General features: G+C 38.1%; 1 long non-coding RNA gene across 1 annotated transcript; it reads right to left on the reverse strand.

The window, feature by feature from the left end:
* Positions 1-1160: 1160 nt before the first annotated feature.
* On the reverse strand, positions 1161-2920 carry LOC149185788 (uncharacterized). The gene is made up of 2 exons (XR_016256081.1): positions 2504-2920; positions 1161-2207 (listed from the first exon to the last, which is right to left on the reverse strand). It is a non-coding gene; the product is annotated as an uncharacterized LOC149185788 (long non-coding RNA).
* Between the last annotated feature and the right edge of the window lie 13351 nt (positions 2921-16271).

Raw genomic sequence — 16271 nt, forward strand, 5'->3', positions numbered from 1 at the left:
CCCATAATTAAAATTTTGATTTTATTATATGTGTTGGTCGTTGGGGAGGTGGCGGGGTTGGAGGCCTACCACCCCATACTATATATATATATATATATATATATATATATATATATATATATATATATATATATATATATATATATATATAAACAAACACATTTTTTTCAAATTTGTCTAATATAGGGGATATTAGACAAATTAACGATCCAACAAATTCGCTCGCTTTCGGGACCTAGGTTTCATGCCTCGAGGTCGGTCAAATTGTAGGACACTTAAACCTAGCCCACAGTCCAACTTTGACCAAAACTTTCACTAGCTTGTTCTCCCTCATACGAGCTCGGATTGATGAACCGTTCACACCGATGTGATTAGGACGACAAGATCTACGGTCTGGTCCTAGTTCGAAATCATTCTGATCACTCTAATTTTTGAGCTTCCATAAGCTCTCTTTATTCTCTGTGTGTCCTTAGAGCTACCTGGATCACATGCTTACGATCGTCTTTCTTTACCTTGCATATGGATACTAGTCCTTGAAACTCTATACCATCTTGCAATATCCTCATTATCAATTCCTCCTTCCTTGAGAGCCACAAATTTAGGAAAACATTTGGTGTATCCAAAGGGGAACATGTGACTTCTAAACATATGCTCAAGATCTTATCCTTGGAATGGAAGTGTCTTCTTTAACTTAAAGGGTTCCAACATGCTTCATCATTTAGGTGAAAGAAAACCTTTGTAAAAACACCAAGGCAATAGAAAAGTGTAGATATGGTATATTCCTTCTTTTTTAAATGACGGAAACATCCCCATTTTGAGCGTTTCCTAACCAATTTTGCTATAAAAAAATAATCACCAATCATCTTAAATAAATAAATTGGTTTCCCTTCAAAGCCACACACTCACTCTAATATAAGTGAACCCTTTTTTCACAAAATATCGTCACTTTTCTAATTATAGAATTTATCGCATCTAAAGTAAGAGAATCATATTGGACTTGTTTGAACTTCCTAATGAAACAAGTGCTGCATGCAGCCGGTAGTCCCTGCCTAACCATATAATATGCCATTTGTTAAGGCTCATAACCGTTTTATACACATGGTATCCATGGGAGGGTTAGAAGTCTAGCAAAAACCCTATTTCAGGATATCATGAACAAATCACTTTTATCTTCACGTTAGGATAACTTCACACAAAGTTTGGGGTGAATTGAGAAATGTATGACGTGTAAACTAAGGAAGAGAAAGTCAATTTAGGAATTAAGTTGAATGTCTTTGGTACAACGGAAGCAAAATTCTTTTATTTCCTCAAGTCGTACCTGTAACGATTGAAAATAATATAGGGGATTAGTATGTTTAGGTACGAGGTAAAGAGTCAAAAGAGGCTATTTATGGAAACCAAAAAAAAAAAGACTTGCAACAGAGAATAATATCTAATAAAGAGCACATAAATTTCCTTCCTCCTCAACCTGGGGATATCAAGATAAAAACATTAGTAATATAAAATAAGAAGAGTAATATTTGAATGTAAAACCATGGAAGCGAAATATGTGGAAATATTGAGAAATAAAATTGTTTAGATACATGTTGAAGACAACCATATCTCCGGGTAAATTGGCCCATTCAGGTACGCATAAACAAAATAAGATTAGTAAACTAAACAAAATAAGATTAGTAAACTAAATTATAACTTAAGATCCCTCTCTCTACATAAGAAAAACATAAAAATTGAATGATCCTAATTTATAAAGGTTAAAATGGAAACCAACATTAATTTAGTGTTAGGGTTTCACTACATGTAAACCCTATTCGTACGAAGAAATAAAATTGAAGAAAATACATAACTAGTCTGTAGTAGGATAGAAAGAATTCAACACTACAATAATGGAAGAAATTTTGATAATTAGTGAAAAAGTATGCCACTCTAGCCATTGTGTGCTATCGTGCTCTACATGACACTGAAGATATGTTTGATATAATCAATTAATATGGTTTTGAGACAAATTAGACATTGCAGGGCTTTGAGCCAAATTAAACCCGAAGATTCCGGAAGATCCCAGCATTAATTCATAACATTTTATGTAAATTTAATAGGCATCAAAACACATTTTATCCAAAGTTCACTCACGGCCTTGCCATGCAATTGTGTCACCGCCTTGCTGCCACCTCTGAGCTACTCGCTGCCACCACCTCTCAAAAATTGGACACCTATCATAAAAAATAAACTCTTAATCCCTGAGATACCTATTATACTAATTGCGAGAAAATTTATAACAATCATGATTCAAATAGGACCTATTGCTAGAGTAAAGGCTCAAATTTTATGCTTTTGAATCAGACTGCGGTAACTAATTGGGACTACAGCAACTAAATTATACAGTGTAGACAGAAAACACTTAAAACTGTTTAGAGGGAGAACAAAATTCTCCCATTCCGAAATATATGAATACAGATCGAAAATTGACCAGGTGTGAAAGTAAATTGCTAAAAAGTCTGTAACTTACTAGCAGCGAGCTTAAATAATACTGAAGCCGGAATTCTACTTGATATCTTTGAACCAGAATTCTTCTTGATATCTTGCACGCAGTTACTCCGGAAAACTCCGACCAAAAAAATATTCGCACCTATCTAAAACCTAGAATCAACACAGAGAACTGTAAATTCAAAACCCCATCTAGAAGTCGTCGGGAATCTTGTAATAGATAGATATCAGCAAAACACAAAAATTGCAGCCAAGCTAAATAGTGTTATAATTTGGATATAACACAAAATTCCGAAATACGAACTGTGGAATATAAGAAGATAGAATGCTTATGAAATATTACAGGAGTGCTGAACATTCCAGTGGAAAACGTGGCTTCTGATGGGTTTGCTAGGATTTCATACCTTCCTCTTCAAGCCATATTTCCAATTCCCTTCAAATCATGTTTCTGGTTCGAAATGTTCTGGTTATAAATGTATAAATGTTCAAAGTTCAGTTCTTCAACTGCAAATGACAGCGTTGATGTTTCCACCGGCTGTCAACCTCAACCACATTAACCTTGGTGAATTGATTAAGCAGAATAACATAGGAAATGGCGAGTGGGATTAAGAGTTTATTTTTTATGATAGGTGTCCAATTTCTGAGAGGTGGTGGCAGCGAGTAGCTCAGAGGTGGCAGCAAGGCGGTGACACAATTGCATGGCAAGGTCGTGAGTGAACTTTGGATAAAATGTGTTTTGATGCCTATGAACTTTGGATAAAATGTGTTTTGATGCCTATTAAATTTACATAAATACAGGCGACTCCAAACTCTTTAGCCTAAGTTTTCAGAAAAGTATACCGTGCAGCCGGCAATAAGAGGTCGAAACACAAACTTTGGATAAAAATCTATTGAGCAGAAAATTTTATTTCAAACATTGGCTTAAACCTGACATGTACGGGAAATTTTACTTGGTCAAAGCTAATTAATCGCTGGTCAACGATCGATCGATCGCTATTAGTCCCAGGCAGGGACTAATAATATTGGATTTCATAAAAACGATGTTGAAAAAATATACCCCACGTAAATTTGTTAAACATTTAAATACACGCTAACCTTAGGAGGCAAACCCTCTAATTTAAAGCCATACCAAAAACCATTGTAAAGATTAAATAAGAGGATATGTAAGAGTTTTTTGGTTGTTTGATAGCTAAAGTGTGAAATCTCTTTTGAAATCATTTCTCCCCCATCAAATATATCTTTTTAGAACTAGGGTATGATAAATGATGAAAACCACATGTGAGAGAAATGGACTTCTGTATAATTAGTTAAATCAATAACCACGGCATTTCTCTATTTGGTTCATCCAAATCTAAAATGTCCTCCCAACATAATTTCTCCTACCTCATATATTGACTACGCCATCTATTTATTTGACATAGAGAACCCGCCACTAAAGTATTTAAAAACGCAATTTTTATGGGATTTGGGAATTTCAATATTTTTTTATGATTTCTTTCTTGCTCTTTAGTTTCTAAAATTTCCTATTTTTTTTTTCACTTATCAATTATTTTACATAAAGATAAGATGTGTGGGTGTGGGACTATAGAAGACAAAATCATTAATGAATTTTCTACTGGGCCTGTTGTTGCCACATGCGTGCAAAGGGGACTTGTTTGAATATTGTTTATTGTGAAGGGCCCGAATACTTTCCATTTGAGACCATTTTTGTTCTTGTATGTTCCCATTTTAGACATGTTAGTCTTCGTTTTAAAATGCCCCAAAACTGTTTGGCATTGACCCAAATCACTTCCTAGCGTACTTCCTAGCTTTAACTAATGAGGCAATTTTCACTTGTCCTAGATCATTTATTTCCACTGGTTCTAAAATTTCTTGTCTCGTTGTCATGTTTAAATACATTTTTTATGCAAGCAACGATATATGTCCAACCCCTTCACTGTTGCAATGTCGAACTCCTAACAACTAACCACCTTCTCTGCGTCATTCTCATGACGATCGCTTGAACCCATTTGAACTGAAACGGAAGGATGAGGTTACCAGGAACCCAATGGTTGTGTTCGAGAGGAGTTATGTGCCTGCCGAGAGGATCAATGAAAAAATCGAAAGAACTATCTGTCTGCCACGAGGTTCAATGAAAAAATCTCAATTAGCCTTACGGGGTACATGATCGAACCCTAGACAGGACAAACTTATAGCACTATAAAAATTGTGATCTTAAGTGAGACTAATATTCCTCGTCAATTTCAAAATTATACTTTTGAAAATCCGTCAAATCTTGGTATCTCTATGAAGGGTTTCCCTAGTGCTGCACCAAAAACTATGGATGGGAACGAAATGCTTATGACTCGCCAACGAAATGCTTACGGCTAGATTTCCGCCCAATCACCGTCCTCTGCGTGATGGCGTTCATGGTGATATTACTGGTTATCAACAAAATTGAAGATACCACATTTTTTTATATCTGATTCTTAAGAAAAAGGGTTACATGTGATAATGTAGATTTTTCGACATTGCATCCATGGAGGGGCTGATCTGAATTTGAAACTACTTGAAATTTGTTTGCAAGGTATTCAATTCAGAATTAAACATGTTTAAAAGATTTCCATGTCTTGCAGAAAGAAAACACATGAAATTTTCAGCTGTTCATGACCCATTTAAGCATAGAAGAGTTATTTCATTTAACTATTTAACACATTAAAACGAATTTGTTCTGCAAAATAAATCAACCACAAATGCAAAAGAAGTTGATAAAGCAGTTCACCCCTCCAGGGCTACGTCTGCTGGGTCCAAAGCTCCCAACCGGGCTTGTCCTTGTTTTTATTAAATGCTCAAATTGAAAATACAGCTGAATAGAAGCATCTACAGGAGAAATAGATGGTAAAAATGGATTCATAACACTTGAATCCTTCAGGATTGACTATTGGATCACCTCCAATGGATACCTGCAACCCTATACAGTCTTCACAAAACTGGGCCCTGATGGCTCCTAGAACTTTCACGGCTCCAAAACCTTTGCAAAATGACCTCAGATGGCTGTAAGACCTGCACCAATGGCTTCAAAAGGTCGAAAATACCCAAAATAAAAATAAAAAAAATCGTCCAAAACCGACTTTCCTAGCCAAAGTTATGGCCATTTAAAGTTTCTCCAATTTGCCCCTAGAAAAACTCCAGCTAACTTTAGTTAACTCCAGATAGCTCCGCCAATTATGGCGGGTCCGCCAAATTTGGCGCTCCTGCCAAAATTCCGCCAACTTAATTGCAGTTACATTTAATGTTTGGGTGGTTGCCTCGGATTTCGTGCTGGCGGAATATTCCTTTTTTAATTTTTTTTTGAAAAATTAAAATTTCTAATGTTATGGACAAATTCTTCTTTTTGCCATAACTTCCTCATACGGCGACCGTTTTTCGAACCGTTTGCGGCGCCGGAATCGGGAAGATGAGCACTTTCCATTCATTCAACTTTGAACCAATTCTAAGCACTTTAAATTTTGAGCATTTTACGACACTTAGGACATGAGCACCTGATCACGCCTCCTCGTTGGGAAGCTTTTGGACCCCAAAAGCCTTCAACTACCTGTTAAAGAGGTGAGGGTACAACTCCCTCACTCTGTCCACCTCCATCCACTTTGCCTTGTTCAGTTTGCTGCCTTTGAAACCAACCCGAACATAATCTACACTGCCCCTCCTTGAAGTGCGTGTCCTTCTGTCAAGGATTGTATCTTCTTTCAACTCATCTAAGAATTCTGGCGAGAAATCTTCTATAGATGGCAGCTGAACAGCATTTTCATGATCAGCAATCAAAGGATGTTCATACAAACGTAAGTTCTCCACATTGACAACAGAATACATTTGCATGTAGGAAGGCAAATCTAATTGAAAGCATTATTTCCAACCTTCTTGAGGATTTTGAATGGACCATAACAAATAGGCTTCAGCTTTTTACCTTCTCCTTGCATCCTTTCCTTACTAATGTACAGCCATACCACATCTCCTTCTTGAAACTTGTGATCGACTCTATGCTTGTCGTGTCTTTCCTTGTACTTGCCTTGACTCTTCTCAAGTTGTTCTTGAATTTGCTGATGTATTTGTTGAATTCTTTCAATGAATGAATGAGCTTTGTCAATGTCACTATGTCCCTCAATGGCAACATCTTTCTCAAGAATGAAATCAAGAGGTGATTTTGGCAAGTAACCAAAACAAGCTTCAAACGGTGAGGTGTTTGTGGAAGAGTGCTTGGCACGATTGTAAGCATGTTGTATGTAGTGCAAATGTTCATCCCAAAGCTTGGGATGCTTGCTGCAATAACCTCTCAAGAGGTGCACAATGGTTCTGTTCACAACTTCGGTTTGTCCATCTGTTTGCGGATGGAAAGCAATACTTTTCTTCAACTTTGTGTCCATCATCTCCCATAAGTTGGACCAAAAATTCCCCACAAATCTAGAATCCCTGTCACTAATAATGGAAGTAGGCAAACCAAAGTGAATCCATACATGATGAAAAAATAATTCAGCAGTTTGTTCAACAGTTATAGTTTTCTTACAAGGCATAAGTATACACATTTTGCTGAAACGATCAACTACTACATATAAATAATCATGCTGCTTTCGAGATTTTGGCAAACCTCCTACAAAATCCATAGAGATGCTCTCCCATGGTCTAGAAGGTACCAAAAAAGGAGTATACAAACCAAGCTTCCTGTTGCTAGGCTTGCTTGTAGCACATAATGAACAACCTCTTATGAACCTTGAAACAGAATCTACCATGCGAGGCCAATAGCAATACCTCTGTAGATGTGCAACTGTTTTGCTCACACCAAAATGGCCAGCAATAAGAGAAGAATGAGCTTCTCTTATGACATTTATCCTCTCCCCCTGTGGTATACACAACTTGCCCAAATGAAACAACAAATTGTTATGCATGTGATAGTCATTTTCCTCTACATGATTTCCTTTACTCAAGTTAGCATACACATCTTTAAAGTCATCATCAGATGCATATTGTTCTATGTAACTATCATGTACAATGGAATCATTCTTAAGTAAAGTAACATCACCAATAATAAGCCTTGAAAGCATATCAGCAACCTTATTCAAAGTACCTTTCTTATACCTTATTACCAAATGGAACTGTTGCAAGAAGCCCATCCATCTGAAGTGTCGTGACTGTTGTAACTTGCTTTGTGATTGCAAGTACTGTAAGGGCTGATGGTCGGTATGTATAACAGTTTCTTTGCCCATCAAGTAGTGTTTCCACTTTTTGACGCTTTGTACCAACGCATACAACTCCTTATCATATGTAGGATAATTTACAACAGCACCATTAAAAGTTTCAGAATGAAAAGCAATAAGCTTACCATGCTGTAGAAGAACTGCACCCATAGCATAATCACTAGCATCAGTTTGTATCTCAAATGGCTGTCTCAAATCCAGTAATGCAAGGACTGGAGCTGAACTAATATTCTCTTTCAAAGATTCGAAAGCTTTTTGCTGCTTGCCTCCCCATTGGAAAGCATGCTTCACACTTGTCATTGCATGCATAGGAGCTGCTATAGAAGAGAAGTTAGAGATAAACTTCCTCCAATATTGAGCTGCACCCAAAAAACTTCTTACCTCTGTTATGGATTTGGGAGTAGGCCACTTCACAATAGCCTCAATCTTAGCAGGATCAATTCTCAAAGCACCTCCTCCTACTATGTGTCCCAAATAAACCAAAGAAGTCTTTCCAAATTCACACTTTGACATTTTAAGAAATAACTGATTCTTCTTCAAAACATCAAGTACTTTTCTAACATGCATGACATGATCTTCTCTAGACTTGCTGAAAATTAAGATGTCATCTAAGTAGACAATAACGAAATCATCAAGAAAAGGACGCAAGACATCATCCATTACCCGCATGAAAGTTACAGGTGCATTGCACAAACCAAACGGCATCACAAGCCACTCAAAGAGTCCTTGTTTGGTTTTAAAGGCTATCTTCCAAATGTCACTTTCTTCAATTCTTAATTGATGATATCCACTGCGCAAGTCTAGCTTAGTGAAATATCGAGCATCTTTCAGCTGGTCTAGCAAATCATCTATCCTTGGGAGTGGGTAACGATTCTTTACCGTTATCTTGTTCAAGGCCCTGAAATCAACACACATACGCCAAGTGCCATCTTTCTTTGGAATCAATACAATCGGTGACCCACATGGCGAAGTACTTGGCCTTATGAAACCCTTGTCCAACAAGTCCTTGATTTGCTTCTTTATTTCAGCATTCTCCATAATAGACATGCGGTACATGCCTATGTTTGGAAGAGGACAATCTAGATGCAAATGGATTTCATGCTGAATCTCCCTCTTAGGAGGCAAACCTGTTGGCTCCTGAAACATCTCATGACATGCATCAACTACATCATACAGATCTGATTTAAGTTTTGGATCACAATTGTCAAATGACTCATGATTCACATCAACTTTGGGCTTAATCATAAGAAGAACAAAATTCTTACTTGAATTGACCAGCCTTTTTACCTGTCCTGTCACTTTCTTCAATTCTTAATTGATGATATCCACTGCGCAAGTCTAGCTTAGTGAAATATCGAGCATCTTTCAGCTGGTCTAGCAAATCATCTATCCTTGGGAGTGGGTAACGATTCTTTACCGTTATCTTGTTCAAGGCCCTGAAATCAACACACATACGCCAAGTGCCATCTTTCTTTGGAATCAATACAATCGGTGACCCACATGGCGAAGTACTTGGCCTTATGAAACCCTTGTCCAACAAGTCCTTGATTTGCTTCTTTATTTCAGCATTCTCCATAATAGACATGCGGTACATGCCTATGTTTGGAAAAGGACAATCTGGATGCAAATGGATTTCATGCTGAATCTCCCTCTTAGGAGGCAAACCTGTTGGCTCCTGAAACATCTCATGACATGCATCAACTACATCATACAGATCTGATTTAAGTTTTGGATCACAATTGTCAAATGACTCATGATTCACATCAACTTTGGGCTTAATCATAAGAAGAACAAAATTCTTACTTGAATTGACCAGCCTTTTTACCTATCCTGCATTCACCATCGCTATATTTGTCTTCTTGCGATGAGCTCTAACAATGAACTCCTTGCCATCTTTGAACAGATGATATTTGTTTTGATGGCAATGAAAGATAGCTTTCCTGTCAAACAAGTAAGGACTTCCCAAAACAATTCCTGCTATATCAAAAGGTACCACATCAAGTTCAACTGTCTCAATAAAATGTGCAGTAATTGCAAAGCGCAATGTGCACTTTCTTGAAACTTGTAAATTTGCATCCTTGCAAATCCATCCAAGTGGATATGGCTTCGGATGTGGAACGGTCTCAAGTTTAAGCTGCTTGACCAAGTCCTCTGATATAAGGTTTTCTTGTGACCCACTATCAAAAAGTGTGTCAATTTTAGTATGTTTTGAAATCACCCTCACATGAAACAGTTCAATTCTTTCTTCCTCATTAGGAGCTTGTGCATGGCAGTTTGAGGTACTAGTGCTGGCTTGAGTTTCAATTTCTTTTTCCTTCAAGTTTTTCAAACCCATGGCTGTAATTTTGGTTTCATCACCTGAATCTTCCCCTAAATCTTGTGGCGTAGATGTAGTAGCAGCAGTTTTCTGTTTCCCTTTGGATTTGTTAAATTGAGGTCTTTTTTTAGGATATAATTTCCAATAGTTTTTCTCCTCATGACCTGGTTTAGAACAGTGTTTACAGATCACTTTCTCACTCTCCTGTTTGACAGATGCATTCTTTTTTCCCTTTCCCTTGGAGGTTTTCTCTTTGTTTTTCCCCTTGGGGGGCTTGTTTCTACCCTCTTCAAATGTGTTTTTTCCCCTTGCCTCTAAATGGGTAGCTTGGACACAAACCTCGTCCAGGCTAGTAGGGTTAAACATCAAGATGGTGTGTCTAAGGTAGCTATGCAAGCCACCGATGTATTTCAGCAAGGTTTCTTGGGTCTGTAAATCTACCCCTAACAAGAGAGCTCTTCTCCTGAATTCTTGGGTGTAGTCTTGGACACTCTGACCCTTAAGTTGTCTGAAATTTTGCCAATTCATAATGGCTTTCTGCATGTGAGCAAGAGGATAAAACTGTTTTCTAATGGCTAACAGAAATTCAGGCCATGTTAAGGTAACCTTACCAAATTTCTTGATCTCCTCTTTAGTCTTGGGCTCCCACCAGACCAATGCTTCTCCATCCATTCTCAAAGAAGCCAACTGAATCTTTGTGGCATCATCATGCATATTTTGGATCCTCAAGTAAACTTCCAACTGCCTAATCCAGTTGTCAAGCTTTTCTGCATTCACTTCACCATTAAACATAGGTAATTCGAATTTTACATCAAGCTTCAAAAAAGGACTTTTTCCAAAGGATCTATGCTTATGAACAGAAGAAGACGAAGATGAAGAGGAAGAAGGTGAATATGGGGGTGGTGGATCACCATTTCCTCCATGTCCTTTCTTGGAATGATCATCATCCTTCTTACCTCCTGAAGAGCCCTCTCCTTCATGTGGATGTTTGGACCCTTCTCCAGCCAATTTCTCATTTCTTTCTTGGTACAATATCCTCACCATTTCAGTGAGGTCCGAGAAAGCCTCTCTGAAGACTCTTTCTTCTTCTCTTGGATCTGTCTCTATAGGAATTTCTCCTTCATGTTCAAACATCCTTGAAGCTTCTGCTAAGACTCTTGAGGGTGAAATTGAAGGTGGAGGTGATGGCTCTCTGGCCTTCCTTGACTGAGGATTCTCTCGTTCTCTAGTCAATTGTCCTTCCCCTCTTTTAAGTTTCAACCTGGTAAGCATCAATACTTTGCAAGACAGTTAGAAGATATTTGCACAAAACCCTGAGCTCTGGTACCAACTTGATCTGAATTTGAAACTACTTGAAATTTGTTTGCAAGGCATTCAATTCAGAATTAAACATGTTTAAAAGATTTCCATGTCTTGCAGAAAGAAAACACATGAAATTTTCAGCTGTTCATGACCCATTTAAGCATAGCAGAGTTATTTCATTTTACTATTTAACACATTAAAATGAATTTGTTCTACAAAATAAATCAACCACAAATGCAAAAGAAGTTGATAAAGCAGTTCACCCCTCAAGGGCTACGTCTGCTGGGTCCAAAGCTCCCAACCGGGCTTGTCCTTGTTTTTATTAAATGCTCAAATTGAGAATACAACTGAATAGAAGCATCTACATGAGAAATAGATGGTAAAAATGGATTCATAACACTTGAATCCTTCAGGATTGACTATTGGATCACCTCCAATGGATACCTGCAACCCTATACAGTCTTCACAAAACTGGGCCATAGTGGCTCCTAGAACTTTCACGGCTCCAAAACCTCTGCAAAATGACCTCAGATGGCTGTAAGACCTGCACCAATGGCTTCAGAAGGTCGAAAATACCCAAAATAAAAAAATAAAAATAAAAATCGTTCAAAACCGACTTTCCTAGCCAAAGTTATGGCCATTTAAAGTTTCTCCAGTTTGCCCCTAGAAAAACTCCAGCTAACTTTAGTTAACTCCAGATAGCTCCGCCAATTATGGCGGGTCCGCCAAATTTGGCGCTCCTTCCAAAATTCCGCCAACTTAACTGCGGTTACATTTAATGTTTGGGTGGTTTCCTCGGATTTCGTGCTAGCGGAATATTCCTTTTTAAATTTTTTTTTGAAAAATTAAAATTTCTAATGTTATGGACAAATTCTTCTTTTTGCCATAACTTCCTCATACGGCGACCGTTTTTCGAACCGTTTATGGCGTCGGAATCGGGAAGACGAGCACTTTCCAGTCATTCAACTTTGAACTAGTTCTAAGCACTTTAAATTTTGAGCATTTTACGACACTTAGGACATGAGCACTTGATCAAGGGCTAATATTTTTTTGAGAGCCAAAATTATTATTGCTTAGTTAAGGACTAATTCTCATCAACTCTGTTGTGAAAGGCGATGGAAAAAGCCAAAAGAAGTGTGGGAGGATAGGGTATGTTTTTTTTGTTCTTTCGGAAAAGTGGAAACATACAAGAATTTCATTTTAGAATATGAGAAGACAACAAAGAAAGTTATGTAGATATTCTGGCAATTAGCTCTTGGGATAATCTATTCAGGGAAAAGTTTGTCAAGAAATTAGGAGCGTTTATTGTGAGGCTTCACAAGGAAAAGGTAACACACAAGAACTAGATGAAGAAACAATATGTTTTATAAACTATCTTTAACTTTGAGATTATTAAATTAATTTTTTCTTCTTCTTTATTCTAAACATAATACACATGAGTGGTATCTTTGTTTTTATTGCCTTGTTCTACTTAATCATTCTATGCTTAACATCAAAATTTGTTGCACACAACTCGATTACTTCAAGTTGGTTGCAAAATTTCAGCTTATAACTTACCTTTGTTCGTACAAAGTTCCAAACAATGTTCCTAATTCTCTCCTCCTTTGTTTTGTTTTTATACTTGTATGAAGCATACTAGTGGAATGGCTTACCACTTTGAGCCAATGAATTTGTGATATGACTAACAAATGATGTTACCTTCTTCTTGGGTGGCATTTTTCAAATAACGTTTCAATTACACAATTCTTTGCCCCTCTACACATATTTTCAAAGGTTATGTTAAAAGAAAAAAACGTCAAACTTTATGATTAGAGAAATGAGGAAGTTAATGGATATAAGTCCATCATTATTTTTTCGAAGCTATTCATATAATATTCAATAACTATAATGATATGTATCAAATAACATCAAGTATGATATGTATTAAATAACATCAAGTATTACATAGTAGTTAGTATCTATTAGTTTAACACGTTTCTTTACCTGCTGTTGAGAGGGTCTTTCATGCCTCCTCCTATTGTGTGTTGTTATTCTTTTCCAACACTTAGAAAATGTATGGTTATGTAATCCACAAAAGGTACATGTTTTTCGATTCCATGATTTACGTTCATCTTTAACAACATGATTATAATCGAAATGAACATTTGAATATCGAGACTGGTTATACCTTTCCTTGTTGTCTCTGGTGTCATTATGGCGATGAGAGCTTGCCTCAGCTCTTTCCCTGCAATGGGTACTGCCATGGGATGATGGGGATGTGTTCCCATCATTCTCTTTCCTCAATAATTTCAACGATGTCTAGAAAGAATTTGACACCTTCGAGCATTCTCCTTCAGTGTATCCCAAGCTTGCAAATCGAGGTCTCTGTACAACCTCCAATGGTTGAGTTATGCCTTGGTTATTAACACCAAGTTCTTCTCCTTCCTTGTACCTCATCCTGGTAAGGAGCCTCATGTTTGTCCCTGTAATTGGTATCTCCACATTTCCAACAGAAATCATACTATGTGAAGATGAAACCGAAAGGAAATCAACATCTTTTACCTCCTCTGTTGATTTGGAAAGGACTGATGAGGGTTGCTCATCATCTATTGTTGGGGGTTCGTTGTCTGTCTTAGCAGATTCCCCAACTTCCTTTCTGACATACCGAAGTCCTGCCTAATGAGGTAACTCCTCTACTTTGATAGGGTTGACAATGCCTTGGCCATTAATGCCCAAGCCCTTTCCTTCATAACCCATTTTCTTCAACAGTTTGGAGCCAATTCCTGTGGTATGATTTTCAAAAATAGTGAAATCATCACCAGGAAACATACATGAATTTGGAGAACTACTTTTTACCTCACATGGGTCACGCTGCAGCTTTTCCAAGGCCTCGTCCTTAACCTGCAGTTGTTGTAGCAAACTATGTTTCTCCTCTTTCTCTTCATGTAGAAGCATCTTCAATTCATCGTTCTTTGTTTGAAGATTTTGGTTGTTGTGCTTCAGTTCTTCCAGGGCCTCTTCCGTGGCTCACAACTGAAGCTGCAATCTATCATTTTCCTTTGTCTCTTTTTGTAGAGCTTCATACATTATTTCCACCCTTTGGGAAATTTTGAGCATGGTCTCGTACATTTCTTTTTCATCCTCTGTCACTGCACGTTCCATTGTTTAAGTTGCAATTCACATCCACGCAAAGACTGCGTCGATACCAAACTTGATATGAGTTGAATCAACTCCCGGATTTAACCAAGATCTTTTACTTTCGTGATGTGATTAGAATTGCATTTAAAATAGCATAATTGAACATATATGCATGTTGTAAAGAACAAGGAACATGACGAGAATCAACAACATAAAAATACAAGATGTTGATAACGGAGTTCGTCCAGGAGGGACTACATCTTTGGGCTCCGGTGTCAAGATGGTGTAGGCCGCTGCATTAAGTGTTGTCAATAGTGATGATGTACATAGGTGGTGACGTCGCTATCATACAAGGAAAATGCCCTCACGCAGGAGTGGCTCTAAGAGATGTTCCGCTGCAAGAACTCTCATTCAAAAAGGAATCCTATTAGTATGACCTAAACTCATGCATGATGATAATGAGCATCCCGCCAACATGGCATAAAAGGGATCTCAATGCAAACATACATGGCGACACATGAGTATCCCATCAACATAACAACAAAGGGATCTAAAAAAAAACATGACGAATCATGACAACAAGTACATCCCACAGATGATTCTGCATCACATTAAGCGGGAATCATGAAACAAGTAAGAAAACAAGATCCCACATCAAACATCAAACAAGGATTTATGCAGCTCAATGCTTCTCATAGAAAAAAGAAGTACATGAACGCACTGCATATACCTCACATCCTAGGGCCATCGAAAGAAAATAATGTAAAATTGCTGAAGCCAGTCGTACCATCAATCTTGCAGATTTGAATCTCATGGAATGACTGCTCGTACATTGAATGCTGACGCCTGCACTCCACTTTGAAAAGTGGCCGAAAAATGAAATGATCAAATGGAAAATATGAATGTGCCATCATATTTGTGGCATCGAATAGGATAAAATCGACTGTCAAATTTCTAAATTCTAAGAAAGTGAAAATCTGGGGCTTAAGGAATCTTTTAGATTCCTCAAAGATTCCCTCCTCCGAGTCATCTAAAAATATATTTCTCAGATCGAAATTCTGACTACGCCATCAGGTTCATGTCGCTGAGAGGTGTAAGATCGATATAAAATTTGTCCAATTTGGACACTAGGAAAATTTCGCCCTCCTGAAAATTTGGCTCAATCATGGTTCCGCCTGTGTTTTTCCAGGATCATGGTTCCACCTGCAAAACAATTAAAAAATATATATCTCGGACTTTGCTCCGGGTCCATCCTCCATTCTCCGTTCAACGCCTCAGTTCTGTTCCAATCCCATTCGTTGTTCCCTCCTCCGTTTTTTTCCTTCGCACTGAAAATAAGGTTTATGTGGTGGTGGGGTGGCGGACTTTACAAAGCCACTACCTGTGGCATGGCAGTTAGGCGGAAGACTGGAGGTGGAGAGGTTGGGGGATCAAATCTCGCTTCTCCCAAAAATACATATAACGCAATTTTTTTAACAACATGCGGTTAAGTTTGGCACGATTTGGTTATTGTTTTGAGTTGGTTGGATAACCGTTTTGGGTTGCGTGTTGTACAACCGTTACATCACATGGGGTCGCCGGTGGGGCCGGCCCACGTGGGCCAGGCGGGTGCAATCCCTGCTGGCTCCATAATACATGTTGTAAGCGCAAGTGTGGTTGGGGTGTGGGCCAGGTCCACTGGAGGTGGCCCGCTCACCCCTTTACATAGAATTGTTTATATAGTGGGAGGTTGGAGGGTTCGGCGGGGTCATGGTTGCCGACCCATATTTAATATAAGTTTTGTGATGCGGTGGTTGAGGGAGGGCCGACGGGGGTCATGGCCTGTC

Source organism: Pinus tabuliformis, chromosome 3_1 (genome assembly GCF_031772625.1).
Source record: "Pinus tabuliformis cultivar Carrire ecotype Pingquan chromosome 3_1, CPIR1, whole genome shotgun sequence".
Classification (NCBI taxonomy): Eukaryota; Viridiplantae; Streptophyta; class Pinopsida; order Pinales; family Pinaceae; genus Pinus; species Pinus tabuliformis.